Source organism: Zophobas morio, unplaced genomic scaffold, assembly GCF_036711695.1.
Source record: "Zophobas morio isolate AGI-343-1 ecotype UQ-CSIRO unplaced genomic scaffold, CSIRO_AGI_Zmor_V1 ptg000512l, whole genome shotgun sequence".
Classification (NCBI taxonomy): domain Eukaryota; kingdom Metazoa; phylum Arthropoda; class Insecta; order Coleoptera; family Tenebrionidae; genus Zophobas; species Zophobas morio.
The window spans coordinates 91,396-104,555 of NW_026972615.1; positions in this window are offsets into that span (position 1 = coordinate 91,396).

The following is a 13,160-nucleotide window of genomic DNA, read 5'->3' on the forward strand; positions in this document are numbered from 1 at the left end:
CCGATCGGACCTCTATTTACCAAGTACAATTTCAAGCCGTTCACGATCTTCTGGTTCAGATCGCTGATCACTGAGTCGGTGAATTTTTCGGTAAATCTCTGTGGAAGTATCGTTCTAGACTCTTCAAGTTCCACAAATATCTTGTCACCGTACTTTGTAGACAGTTTACTAAAATTTTTTGTTAAAAATTTTTTATTTTCTTCTAAAGTTTTCGCACTCACAAAAGCTTGCAAGTGAGACTCTTTATTCAAGGTAGAAATGAAAGATGACATTTCAACTTTACAAAGTGTTAAATAATTGAATTCAAAAAACTAATTAATTCCTACAGACGAATCCATCGACTTTTATACAAGTATAAAACGGAAGTGGGGATGCGAGATTGCGTCCGAGATCCCTCCCCGACCTAAACGAAAAGAGGGGATAGATCTCGAGACGAACGAGGGCAATAAACGACCAAGGTCGTGCAACGACTAGGTCAATGATCGCCCGATGAAAAGTAATGGGGGAGCTGGACCAGCTGGCAAGGACAGCCACGTGCAACGACAAGGTCGACAACAAATGAAAGGTCAATGACCGCTCGATGAAAAGTAATGGGGGAGCTGGACCAGTTTGACCTCATTTGACCTGGTCTAGAACCCCCACTATATAACTACTAATTTGAACTATATTTCAACGTTTTTTGATGGTTCTGAGCCACCAAACACACTTAAAGCATGCAGAATCGACTCAGAATAGGAAAAGGAGACGTTTAGGTCAATTTTATGCATTCTGGCGTTCGTAGATACAAGAAAACTGTTAAAATTCTTCAGAAACGTCACTTTTGAAGTGTTTTCTTGTCCTTTTAAGCCAATCAGATACCCAACGGGCTCGGAAAGTGCAACGAAACCATCAAATTTTAGCTAGAAACTGTATTTTTGTCGATTTTTATTGAATTTGAACTATATTTCAACGTTTTTTGATGGTTCTGAGCCACCAAACACACTTAAAGCATGCAGAATCGACTCAGAATAGGAAAAGGAGACGTTTAGGTCAATTTTATGAATTCTGGCGTTCGTAGATACAAGAAAACTGTTAAAATTCTTCAGAAACGTCACTTTTGAAGTGTTTTCTTGTACTTTTAAGCCAATCAGATACCCTACGGGCTCGGAAAGTGCAACGAAACCATCAAATTTTAGCTAGAAACTGTATTTTTGTCGATTTTTATTGAATTTGAACTATATTTCAAAGTTTTTTGATGGTTCTGAGCCACCAAACACACTTAAAGCATGCAGAATCGACTCAGAATAGGAAAAGGAGACGTTTAGGTCAATTTTATGCATTCTGGCGTTCGTAGATACAAGAAAACTGTTAAAATTCTTCAGAAACGTCACTTTTGAAGTGTTTTCTTGTCCTTTTAAGCCAATCAGATACCCAACGGGCTCGGAAAGTGCAACGAAACCATCAAATTTTAGCTAGAAACTGTATTTTTGTCGATTTTTATTGAATTTGAACTATATTTCAACGTTTTTTGATGGTTCTGAGCCACCAAACACACTTAAAGCATGCAGAATCGACTCAGAATAGGAAAAGGAGACGTTTAGGTCAATTTTATGCATTCTGGTGTTCGTAGATACAAGAAAACTGTTAAAATTCTTCAGAAACGTCACTTTTGAAGTGTTTTCTTGTACTTTTAAGCCAATCAGATACCCAACGGGCTCGGAAAGTGCAACGAAACCATAAAATTTTAGCTAGAAACTGTATTTTTGTCGATTTTTATTGAATTTGAACTATATTTCAACGTTTTTTGATGGTTCTGAGCCACCAAACACACTTAAAGCATGCAGAATCGACTCAGAATAGGAAAAGGAGACGTTTAGGTCAATTTTATGCATTCTGGCGTTCGTAGATACAAGAAAACTGTTAAAATTCTTCAGAAACGTCACTTTTGAAGTGTTTTCTTGTACTTTTAAGCCAATCAGATACCCTACGGGCTCGGAAAGTGCAACGAAACCATCAAATTTTAGCTAGAAACTGTATTTTTGTCGATTTTTATTGAATTTGAACTATATTTCAACGTTTTTTGATGGTTCTGAGCCACCAAACACACTTAAAGCATGCAGAATCGACTCAGAATAGGAAAAGGAGACGTTTAGGTCAATTTTATGCATTCTGGCGTTCGTAGATACAAGAAAACTGTTAAAATTCTTCAGAAACATGACTTTTGAAGTGTTTTCTTGTACTTTTAAGCCAATCAGATACCCTACGGGCTCGGAAAGTGCAACGAAACCATCAAATTTTAGCTAGAAACTGTATTTTTGTCGATTTTTATTCAATTTGAACTATATTTCAACGTTTTTTTGACGACAAAAATACAGTTTCTAGCTAAAATTTGATGGTTTCGTTGCACTTTCCGAGCCCGTAGGGTATCTGATTGGCTTAAAAGTACAAGAAAACACTTCAAAAGTGACGTTTCTGAAGAATTTTAACAGTTTTCTTGTATCTACGAACGCCAGAATTCATAAAATTGACCTAAACGTCTCCTTTTCCTATTCTGAGTCGATTCTGCATGCTTTAAGTGTGTTTGGTGGCTCAGAACCATCAAAAAACGTTGAAATATAGTTCAAATTCAATAAAAATCGACAAAAATACAGTTTCTAGCTAAAATTTGATGGTTTCGTTGCACTTTCCGAGCCCGTTGGGTATCTGATTGGCTTAAAAGGACAAGAAAACACTTCAAAAGTGACGTTTCTGAAGAATTTTAACAGTTTTCTTGTATCTACGAACGCCAGAATGCATAAAATTGACCTAAACGTCTCCTTTTCCTATTCTGAGTCGATTCTGCATGCTTTAAGTGTGTTTGGTGGCTCAGAACCATCAAAAAACGTTGAAATATAGTTCAAATTCAATAAAAATCGACAAAAATACAGTTTCTAGCTAAAATTTGATGGTTTCGTTGCACTTTCCGAGCCCATTGGGTATCTGATTGGCTTAAAAGTACAAGAAAACACTTCAAAAGTGACGTTTCTGAAGAATTTTAACAGTTTTCTTGTATCTACGAACGCCAGAATGCATAAAATTGACCTAAACGCCTCCTTTTCCTATTCTGAGTCGATTCTGCATGCTTTAAGTGTGTTTGGTGGCTCAGAACCATCAAAAAACGTTGAAATATAGTTCAAATTCAATAAAAATCGACAAAAATACAGTTTCTAGCTAAAATTTGATGGTTTCGTTGCACTTTCCAAGCCCGTTGGGTATCTGATTGGCTTAAAAGTACAAGAAAACACTTCAAAAGTGACGTTTCTGAAGAATTTTAACAGTTTTCTTGTATCTACGAACGCCAGAATGCATAAAATTGACCTAAACGTCTCCTTTTCCTATTCTGAGTCGATTCTGCATGCTTTAAGTGTGTTTGGTGGCTCAGAACCATTAAAAAACGTTGAAATATAGTTCAAATTCAATAAAAATCGACAAAAATACAGTTTCTAGCTAAAATTTGATCGTTTCGTTGCACTTTCCGAGCCCGTTGGGTATCTGATTGGCTTAAAAGTACAAGAAAACACTTCAAAAGTGACGTTTCTGAAGAATTTTAACAGTTTTCTTGTATCTACGAACGCCAGAATGCATAAAATTGACCTAAACGTCTCCTTTTCCTATTCTGAGTCGATTCTGCATGCTTTAAGTGAGTTTGGTGGCTCAGAACCATCAAAAAACGTTGAAATATAATTCAAATTCAATAAAAATCTACAAAAATACAGTTTCTAGCTAAAATTTGATGGTTTCGTTGCACTTTCCGAGCCCGTAGGGTATCTGATTGGCTTAAAAGTACAAGAAAACACTTCAAAAGTGACGTTTCTGAAGAATTTTAACAGTTTTCTTGTATCTACGAACGCCAGAATGCATAAAATTGACCTAAACGTCTTCTTTTCCTATTCTGAGTCGATTCTGCATGCTTTAAGTGTGTTTGGTGGCTCAGAACCATCAAAAAACGTTGAAATATAGTTCAAATTCAATAAAAATCGACAAAAATACAGTTTCTAGCTAAAATTTGATGGTTTCGTTGCACTTTCCGAGCCCGTTGGGTATCTGATTGGCTTAAAAGTACAAGAAAACACTTCAAAAGTGACGTTTCTGAAGAATTTTAACAGTTTTCTTGTATCTACGAACGCCAGAATGCATAAAATTGACCTAAACGTCTCCTTTTCCTATTCTGAGTCGATTCTGCATGCTTTAAGTGTGTTTGGTGGCTCAGAACCATCAAAAAACGTTGAAATATAGTTCAAATTGAATAAAAATCGACAAAAATACAGTTTCTAGCTAAAATTTGATGGTTTCGTTGCACTTTCCGAGCCCGTAGGGTATCTGATTGGCTTAAAAGTACAAGAAAACACTTCAAAAGTGATGTTTCTGAAGAATTTTAACAGTTTTCTTGTATCTACGAACGCCAGAATGCATAAAATTGACCTAAACGTCTCCTTTTCCTATTCTGAGTCGATTCTGCATGCTTTAAGTGTGTTTGGTGGCTCAGAACCATCAAAAAACGTTGAAATATAGTTCAAATTCAATAAAAATCGACAAAAATACAGTTTCTAGCTAAAATTTGATGGTTTCGTTGCACTTTCCGAGCCCGTAGGGTATCTGATTGGCTTAAAAGTACAAGAAAACACTTCAAAAGTGACGTTTCTGAAGAATTTTAACAGTTTTCTTGTATCTACGAACGCCAGAATGCATAAAATTGACCTAAACGTCTCCTTTTCCTATTCTGAGTCGATTCTGCATGCTTTAAGTGTGTTTGGTGGCTCAGAACCATCAAAAAACGTTGAAATATAGTTCAAATTCAATAAAAATCGACAAAAATACAGTTTCTAGCTAAAATTTTATGGTTTCGTTGCACTTTCCGAGCCCGTTGGGTATCTGATTGGCTTAAAAGTACAAGAAAACACTTCAAAAGTGACGTTTCTGAAGAATTTTAACAGTTTTCTTGTATCTACGAACACCAGAATGCATAAAATTGACCTAAACGTCTCCTTTTCCTATTCTGAGTCGATTCTGCATGCTTTAAGTGTGTTTGGTGGCTCAGAACCATCAAAAAACGTTGAAATATAGTTCAAATTCAATAAAAATCGACAAAAATACAGTTTCTAGCTAAAATTTGATGGTTTCGTTGCACTTTCCGAGCCCGTTGGGTATCTGATTGGCTTAAAAGGACAAGAAAACACTTCAAAAGTGACGTTTCTGAAGAATTTTAACAGTTTTCTTGTATCTACGAACGCCAGAATGCATAAAATTGACCTAAACGTCTCCTTTTCCTATTCTGAGTCGATTCTGCATGCTTTAAGTGTGTTTGGTGGCTCAGAACCATCAAAAAACTTTGAAATATAGTTCAAATTCAATAAAAATCGACAAAAATACAGTTTCTAGCTAAAATTTGATGGTTTCGTTGCACTTTCCGAGCCCGTAGGGTATCTGATTGGCTTAAAAGTACAAGAAAACACTTCAAAAGTGACGTTTCTGAAGAATTTTAACAGTTTTCTTGTATCTACGAACGCCAGAATGCATAAAATTGACCTAAACGTCTCCTTTTCCTATTCTGAGTCGATTCTGCATGCTTTAAGTGTGTTTGGTGGCTCAGAACCATCAAAAAACGTTGAAATATAGTTCAAATTCAATAAAAATCGACAAAAATACAGTTTCTAGCTAAAATTTGATGGTTTCGTTGCACTTTCCGAGCCCGTAGGGTATCTGATTGGCTTAAAAGTACAAGAAAACACTTCAAAAGTGACGTTTCTGAAGAATTTTAACAGTTTTCTTGTATCTACGAACGCCAGAATGCATAAAATTGACCTAAACGTCTCCTTTTCCTATTCTGAGTCGATTCTGCATGCTTTAAGTGTGTTTGGTGGCTCAGAACCATCAAAAAACGTTGAAATATAGTTCAAATTCAATAAAAATCGACAAAAATACAGTTTCTAGCTAAAATTTGATGGTTTCGTTGCACTTTCCGAGCCCGTTGGGTATCTGATTGGCTTAAAAGTACAAGAAAACACTTCAAAAGTGACGTTTCTGAAGAATTTTAACAGTTTTCTTGTATCTACGAACGCCAGAATGCATAAAATTGACCTAAACGTCTCCTTTTCCTATTCTGAGTCGATTCTGCATGCTTTAAGTGTGTTTGGTGGCTCAGAACCATCAAAAAACGTTGAAATATAGTTCAAATTCAATAAAAATCGACAAAAATACAGTTTCTAGCTAAAATTTGATGGTTTCGTTGCACTTTCCGAGCCCGTAGGGTATCTGATTGGCTTAAAAGGACAAGAAAACACTTCAAAAGTGACGTTTCTGAAGAATTTTAACAGTTTTCTTGTATCTACGAACGCCAGAATGCATAAAATTGACCTAAACGTCTCCTTTTAATATTCTGAGTCGATTCTGCATGCTTTAAGTGTGTTTGGTGGCTCAGAACCATCAAAAAACGTTGAAATATAGTTCAAATTCAATAAAAATCGACAAAAATACAGTTTCTAGCTAAAATTTGATGGTTTCGTTGCACTTTCCGAGCCCGTTGGGTATCTGATTGGCTTAAAAGTACAAGAAAACACTTCAAAAGTGACGTTCCTGAAGAATTTTAACAGTTTTCTTGTATCTACGAACGCCAGAATGCATAAAATTGACCTAAACGTCTCCTTTTCCTATTCTGAGTCGATTCTGCATGCTTTAAGTGTGTTTGGTGGTTCAGAACCATCAAAAAACGTTGAAATATAGTTCAAATTCAATAAAAATCGACAAAAATACAGTTTCTAGCTAAAATTTGATGGTTTCGTTGCACTTTCCGAGCCCGTAGGGTATCTGATTGGCTTAAAAGTACAGGAAAACACTTCAAAAGTGACGTTTCTGAAGAATTTTAACAGTTTTCTTGTATCTACGAACGCCAGAATGCATAAAATTGACCTAAACGTCTCCTTTTCCTATTCTGAGTCGATTCTGCATGCTTTAAGTGTGTTTGGTGGCTCAGAACCATCAAAAAACGTTGAAATATAGTTCAAATTCAATAAAAATCGACAAAAATACAGTTTCTAGCTAAAATTTGATGGTTTCGTTGCACTTTCCGAGCCCGTAGGGTATCTGATTGGCTTAAAAGTACAAGAAAACACTTCAAAAGTGACGTTTCTGAAGAATTTTAACAGTTTTCTTGTATCTACGAACGCCAGAATGCATAAAATTGACCTAAACGTCTCCTTTTCCTATTCTGAGTCGATTCTGCATGCTTTAAGTGTGTTTGGTGGCTCAGAACCATCAAAAAACGTTGAAATATAGTTCAAATTCAATAAAAATCGACAAAAATACAGTTTCTAGCTAAAATTTGATGGTTTCGTTGCACTTTCCGAGCCCGTAGGGTATCTGATTGGCTTAAAAGGACAAGAAAACACTTCAAAAGTGACGTTTCTGAAGAATTTTAACAGTTTTCTTGTATCTACGAACGCCAGAATGCATAAAATTGACCTAAACGTCTCCTTTTCCTATTCTGAGTCGATTCTGCATGCTTTAAGTGTGTTTGGTGGCTCAGAACCATCAAAAAACGTTGAAATATAGTTCAAATTCAATAAAAATCGACAAAAATACAGTTTCTAGCTAAAATTTGATGGTTTCGTTGCACTTTCCGAGCCCGTAGGGTATCTGATTGGCTTAAAAGTACAAGAAAACACTTCAAAAGTGACGTTTCTGAAGAATTTTAACAGTTTTCTTGTATCTACGAACGCCAGAATGCATAAAATTGACCTAAACGTCTCCTTTTCCTATTCTGAGTCGATTCTGCATGCTTTAAGTGTGTTTGGTGGCTCAGAACCATCAAAAAACGTTGAAATATAGTTCAAATTCAATAAAAATCGACAAAAATACAGTTTCTAGCTAAAATTTGATGGTTTCGTTGCACTTTCCGAGCCCGTAGGGTATCTGATTGGCTTAAAAGTACAGGAAAACACTTCAAAAGTGACGTTTCTGAAGAATTTTAACAGTTTTCTTGTATCTACGAACGCCAGAATGCATAAAATTGACCTAAACGTCTCCTTTTCCTATTCTGAGTCGATTCTGCATGCTTTAAGTGTGTTTGGTGGCTCAGAACCATCAAAAAACGTTGAAATATAGTTCAAATTCAATAAAAATCGACAAAAATACAGTTTCTAGCTAAAATTTGATGGTTTCGTTGCACTTTCCGAGCCCGTTGGGTATCTGATTGGCTTAAAAGTACAAGAAAACACTTCAAAAGTGACGTTTCTGAAGAATTTTAACAGTTTTCTTCTATCTACGAACGCCAGAATGCATAAAATTGACCTAAACGTCTCCTTTTCCTATTCTGAGTCGATTCTGCATGCTTTAAGTGTGTTTGGTGGCTCAGAACCATAAAAAAACGTTGAAATATAGTTCAAATTCAATAAAAATCGACAAAAATACAGTTTCTAGCTAAAATTTGATGGTTTCGTTGCACTTTCCGAGCCCGTAGGGTATCTGATTGGCTTAAAAGTACAAGAAAACACTTCAAAAGTGACGTTTCTGAAGAATTTTAACAGTTTTCTTGTATCTACGAACGCCAGAATGCATAAAATTGACCTAAACGTCTCCTTTTCCTATTCTGAGTCGATTCTGCATGCTTTAAGTGTGTTTGGTGGCTCAGAACCATCAAAAAACGTTGAAATATAGTTCAAATTCAATAAAAATCGACAAAAATACAGTTTCTAGCTAAAATTTGATGGTTTCGTTGCACTTTCCGAGCCCGTAGGGTATCTGATTGGCTTAAAAGTACAAGAAAACACTTCAAAAGTGACGTTTCTGAAGAATTTTAACAGTTTTCTTGTATCTACGAACGCCAGAATGCATAAAATTGACCTAAACGTCTCCTTTTCCTATTCTGAGTCGATTCTGGATGCTTTAAGTGTGTTTGGTGGCTCAGAACCATCAAAAAACGTTGAAATATAGTTCAAATTCAATAAAAATCGACAAAAATACAGTTTCTAGCTAAAATTTGATGGTTTCGTTGCACTTTCCGAGCCCGTAGGGTATCTGATTGGCTTAAAAGTACAAGAAAACACTTCAAAAGTGACGTTTCTGAAGAATTTTAACAGTTTTCTTGTATCTACGAACGCCAGAATGCATAAAGTGACCTAAACGTCTCCTTTTCCTATTCTGAGTCGATTCTGCATGCTTTAAGTGTGTTTGGTGGCTCAGAACCATCAAAAAACGTTGAAATATAGTTCAAATTCAATAAAAATCGACAAAAATACAGTTTCTAGCTAAAATTTGATGGTTTCGTTGCACGTTCCGAGCCCGTAGGGTATCTGATTGGCTTAAAAGTACAAGAAAACACTTCAAAAGTGACGTTTCTGAAGAATTTTAACAGTTTTCTTGTATCTACGAACGCCAGAATGCATAAAATTGACCTAAACGTCTCCTTTTCCTATTCTGAGTCGATTCTGCATGCTTTAAGTGTGTTTGGTGGCTCAGAACCATCAAAAAACGTTGAAATATAGTTCAAATTCAATAAAAATCGACAAAAATACAGTTTCTAGCTAAAATTTGATGGTTTCGTTGCACTTTCCGAGCCCGTAGGGTATCTGATTGGCTTAAAAGTACAAGAAAACACTTCAAAAGTGACGTTTCTGAAGAATTTTAACAGTTTTCTTGTATCTACGAACGCCAGAATGCATAAAATTGACCTAAACGTCTCCTTTTCCTATTCTGAATCGATTCTGCATGCTTTAAGTGTGTTTGGTGGCTCAGAACCATCAAAAAACGTTGAAATATTGTTCAAATTCAATAAAAATCGACAAAAATACAGTTTCTAGCTAAAATTTGATGGTTTCGTTGCACTTTCCGAGCCCGTAGGGTATCTGATTGGCTTAAAAGTACAAGAAAACACTTCAAAAGTGACGTTTCTGAAGAATTTTAACAGTTTTCTTGTATCTACGAACGCCAGAATGCATAAAATTGACCTAAACGTCTCCTTTTCCTATTCTGAGTCGATTCTGCATGCTTTAAGTGTGTTTGGTGGCTCAGAACCATCAAAAAACGTTGAAATATAGTTCAAATTCAATAAAAATCGACAAAAATACAGTTTCTAGCTAAAATTTGATGGTTTCGTTGCACTTTCCGAGCCCGTAGGGTATCTGATTGGCTTAAAAGTACAAGAAAACACTTCAAAAGTGACGTTTCTGAAGAATTTTAACAGTTTTCTTGTATCTACGAACGCCAGAATGCATAAAATTGACCTAAACGTCTCCTTTTCCTATTCTGAGTCGATTCTGCATGCTTTAAGTGTGTTTGGTGGCTCAGAACCATCAAAAAACGTTGAAATATAGTTCAAATTCAATAAAAATCGACAAAAATACAGTTTCTAGCTAAAATTTGATGGTTTCGTTGCACTTTCCGAGCCCGTTGGGTATCTGATTGGCTTAAAAGTACAAGAAAACACTTCAAAAGTGACGTTTCTGAAGAATTTTAACAGTTTTCTTGTATCTACGAACGCCAGAATGCATAAAATTGACCTAAACGTCTCCTTTTCCTATTCTGAGTCGATTCTGCATGCTTTAAGTGTGTTTGGTGGCTCAGAACCATCAAAAAACGTTGAAATATAGTTCAAATTCAATAAAAATCGACAAAAATACAGTTTCTAGCTAAAATTTGATGGTTTCGTTGCACTTTCCGAGCCCGTAGGGTATCTGATTGGCTTAAAAGTACAAGAAAACACTTCAAAAGTGACGTTTCTGAAGAATTTTAACAGTTTTCTTGTATCTACGAACGCCAGAATGCATAAAATTGACCTAAACGTCTCCTTTTCCTATTCTGAGTCGATTCTGCATGCTTTAAGTGTGTTTGGTGGCTCAGAACCATAAAAAAACGTTGAAATATAGTTCAAATTCAATAAAAATCGACAAAAATACAGTTTCTAGCTAAAATTTGATGGTTTCGTTGCACTTTCCGAGCCCGTAGGGTATCTGATTGGCTTAAAAGTACAAGAAAACACTTCAAAAGTGACGTTTCTGAAGAATTTTAACAGTTTTCTTGTATCTACGAACGCCAGAATGCATAAAATTGACCTAAACGTCTCCTTTTCCTATTCTGAGTCGATTCTGCATGCTTTAAGTGTGTTTGGTGGCTCAGAACCATCAAAAAACGTTGAAATATAGTTCAAATTCAATAAAAATCGACAAAAATACAGTTTCTAGCTAAAATTTGATGGTTTCGTTGCACTTTCCGAGCCCGTAGGGTATCTGATTGGCTTAAAAGTACAAGAAAACACTTCAAAAGTGACGTTTCTGAAGAATTTTAACAGTTTTCTTGTATCCACGAACGCCAGAATGCATAAAATTGACCTAAACGTCTCCTTTTCCTATTCTGAGTCGATTCTGCATGCTTTAAGTGTGTTTGGTGGCTCAGAACCATCAAAAAACGTTGAAATATAGTTCAAATTCAATAAAAATCGACAAAAATACAGTTTCTAGCTAAAATTTGATGGTTTCGTTGCACTTTCCGAGCCCATAGGGTATCTGATTGGCTTAAAAGTACAAGAAAACACTTCAAAAGTGACGTTTCTGAAGAATTTTAACAGTTTTCTTGTATCTACGAACGCCAGAATGCATAAAATTGACCTAAACGTCTCCTTTTCCTATTCTGTGTCGATTCTGCATGCTTTAAGTGTGTTTGGTGGCTCAGAACCATCAAAAAACGTTGAAATATAGTTCAAATTCAATAAAAATCGACAAAAATACAGCTTCTAGCTAAAATTTGATGGTTTCGTTGCACTTTCCGAGCCCGTAGGGCATCTGATTGGCTTATAAGTACAAGAAAACACTTCAAAAGTGACGTTTCTGAAGAATTTTAACAGTTTTCTTGTATCTACGAACGCCAGAATGCATAAAATTGACCTAAACGTCTCCTTTTCCTATTCTGAGTCGATTCTACATGCTTTAAGTGTGTTTGGTGGCTCAGAACCATCAAAAAACGTTGAAATATAGTTCAAATTCAATAAAAATCGACAAAAATACAGTTTTTAGCTAAAATTTGATGGTTTCGTTGCACTTTCCGAGCCCGTAGGGTATCTGATTGGCTTAAAAGTACAAGAAAACACTTCAAAAGTGACGTTTCTGAAGAATTTTAACAGTTTTCTTGTATCCACGAACGCCAGAATGCATAAAATTGACCTAAACGTCTCCTTTTCCTATTCTGAGTCGATTCTGCATGCTTTAAGTGTGTTTGGTGGCTCAGAACCATCAAAAAACGTTGAAATATAGTTCAAATTCAATAAAAATCGACAAAAATACAGTTTCTAGCTAAAATTTGATGGTTTCGTTGCACTTTCCGAGCCCGTAGGGTATCTGATTGGCTTAAAAGTACAAGAAAACACTTCAAAAGTGACGTTTCTGAAGAATTTTAACAGTTTTCTTGTATCTACGAACGCCAGAATGCATAAAATTGACCTAAACGTCTCCTTTTCCTATTCTGAGTCGATTCTGCATGCTTTAAGTGTGTTTGGTGGCTCAGAACCATCAAAAAACGTTGAAATATAGTTCAAATTCAATAAAAATCGACAAAAATACAGTTTCTAGCTAAAATTTGATGGTTTCGTTGCACTTTCCGAGCCCGTAGGGTATCTGATTGGCTTAAAAGTACAAGAAAACACTTCAAAAGTGACGTTTCTGAAGAATTTTAACAGTTTTCTTGTATCTACGAACGCCAGAATGCATAAAATTGACCTAAACGTCTCCTTTTCCTATTCTGAGTCGATTCTGCATGCTTTAAGTGTGTTTGGTGGCTCAGAACCATCAAAAAACGTTGAAATATAGTTCAAATTCAATAAAAATCGACAAAAATACAGTTTCTAGCTAAAATTTGATGGTTTCGTTGCACTTTCCGAGCCCGTAGGGTATCTGATTGGCTTAAAAGTACAAGAAAACACTTCAAAAGTGACGTTTCTGAAGAATTTTAACAGTTTTCTTGTATCTACGAACGCCAGAATGCATAAAATTGACCTAAACGTCTCCTTTTCCTATTCTGAGTCGATTCTGCATGCTTTAAGTGTGTTTGGTGGCTCAGAACCATCAAAAAACGTTGAAATATAGTTCAAATTCAATAAAAATCGACAAAAATACAGTTTCTAGCTAAAATTTGATGGTTTCGTTGCACTTTCCGAGCCC